The sequence below is a fragment of the Aplysia californica genome, unplaced genomic scaffold (assembly GCF_000002075.1).
Source record: "Aplysia californica isolate F4 #8 unplaced genomic scaffold, AplCal3.0 scaffold00081, whole genome shotgun sequence".
Classification (NCBI taxonomy): Eukaryota; Metazoa; Mollusca; class Gastropoda; order Aplysiida; family Aplysiidae; genus Aplysia; species Aplysia californica.
The window spans coordinates 837,553-839,888 of record NW_004797351.1 but is presented as its reverse complement, the minus strand read 5'-3'; positions in this window follow the sequence as shown (position 1 = coordinate 839,888).

Below are 2,336 nucleotides of genomic sequence, written 5' to 3'. Positions count from 1 at the left end.
CTCCCTCCCTCTCTCTCTCTCTCTCTCTCTCTCTCTGTGTCTTATTCCCTCCCTCCCGTCTCCGTTCCCCCCTCCTCTCTATCCCTCTGTGTGTGTGTGTGTATGTGTGTGTATGTGTGTGTGTATGTTCGAGTGTGAGCGTGGGTGTGTGTGTGTGTGTGTGTGTGTGTGTGTGTGTGTGCGCGCGCGCGCGCGCGTGTTTGTGTGTGTGTGTGTGTGAGAGAGTATGTGTGTGTGTGTGTGTGTGTGTTTGTGTGTATGTGTGTGTGTGTGTGTATGTGTTTCTGTGTGATCCGGACTGCCTTCATTTTTAATCGTTTCGTACTACAGCTAACCAGCCTTACGACCGGCTGTAGGCCCACGGAGGCCTACAATAATAGGTTCTATTATATCTCTGGACTGTCAATTCTAACTCTGAAGAACAAGCAAGGACGTGCCTTTTAGGCCTTTGGTAACACGTTCCGTCAAAAGTCGCAGTTGTCCATTCCTTTTATGATGAGACAATTTTACAGGATGCAGTGTTGGTAAAAACAATTCTTTTCGTGTTTTGTGATTTTCAAAATCCAGCAAAGTAAACGAATTACTCACAACTCATTTTGTTAATTTTGATACGCCGGTTCCAAATTTGATATTCTTCTTCCGATCGACAGGATGCAGTGTTCAATATATGGTTTTTTCATCATCGGAGGACCGCAGGCGCAACAGACCGTCTGGCCAGTCGGCTGTTCATTTCAAAATATAAATTCACGACGCGGTGGAATCAAGCGCTCGTCAATTTTGGAGCTTGTGGGGTTAGTCGTGTCATCTGAAAGTTTATTTGTTTGTCTTGCTTTTGGTGAAAAAAATATTCCCACCTATCTTGAATAGAAGTTACGATATTTGCAGTTGAAGGGGGTAAGGTCGCCAGGTTTCAGAGGTAAAAGAAGCGAGAAAATGGCCTCCAAAGTTTGGCAATTTCAACAGCTTGAGAGTCCTTGAAAACTGGAAATGTACACATTTTGGGCCTTTAATCTATGATTTCCAGTAAAATTCAAACATGGACATGTGTTTTTATATGGATATATTTAAAAGGTGGTGAGTCAAAAAAACAAAAATTCGATAAAAATTGACAATCTGGCGGAAAAATGCCTGTTCCTTCAATTTCATTAATTTGAGGAGCGCCTGATTTCACCACGACGCCTCACAGTATGTATTAGTATATATTATACGGGTGCTAAGCGTGGACAATCAATAAACAGCTGAAAAGAACAATTGTAGCGACAGAGTTGTGGTTCATAAGACGCATACTATGTATCCCATGGACAGCTAGAAAAACAGATGAAGTCCTGGTTGAAGCAAATTATAGAAAACAACTTATCACGAATATAAGAAAACGACAGGCAAATTTCTTCGGACACACAATGAGGAAAGAAGCATTAGAGAATATTGTAACAAAAGGAAAGTTTGATGGAAAGAGAGGCAGAGGCAGACAGAGGGAAAAGATACTGGACAAGATGACAACATGGTTGGGAGCAGCAAGAACAACAGACACCATTGCTGCAGCGCAGGGCAGGGTGAAGTAGAGGCCCATGATCGCCCACGCCAGTCGGCAAGGCACCAGATGATGATGATGATATAATATTATATAAAATCAGGTCCTTTGTCCTGGAGTCCTCCCTCAAGACAAGAAAATCAAGCTATGATGGCTGATTTTTGTTGCGGCCCGCAGACGATAAAAGACCCATCAATAAACATATTGTAAACTATTTCCAATTGTGAAATTATATCAAATTCGCCCCCACCCCCACCCCTACCCAAAATAAATAAATAACTTCAAGTGCTTATTTAATTTGTTCCCCTTTTTCAGCACGCTAGTGGTCCAAGGGACATAATCGAGAAATTGGAAAGCGCTAACTAAAACGTACATTCTTTTTCCATTTGAAGAAACTTGAAATCATACTTCTTCACAAACTTTAACTCCTCACAATAAATTCTTATTATTTCAAATTGTCTTTAACGTGACAATATTTTCTGTTTTATTATCTCAGCAATGTTTTAAGGATTTGGTGCATGATAAAGGTTATGTGGAAAGCATTGTTTGATAGTCAAATTGACAAAAGCGTAAAACTAGAGATTTGTATCACCAATCTTATAACAGATGTAATTATCTAGTTGAGCGGTTCCTCTCTTCCGCTGACCTTATTCCACAGATCCACTGAGTAGGATTGGGGGAAGGGGGTATAATGGTGCGGAAGGGTGTATCATATATATATTTTATAGTTGAGAAATCTTGGTTGTGAACTTTGTTAGATTAGAAGGTGCCCAGATGAGAGATGACTGTGATGATGACTAACAGA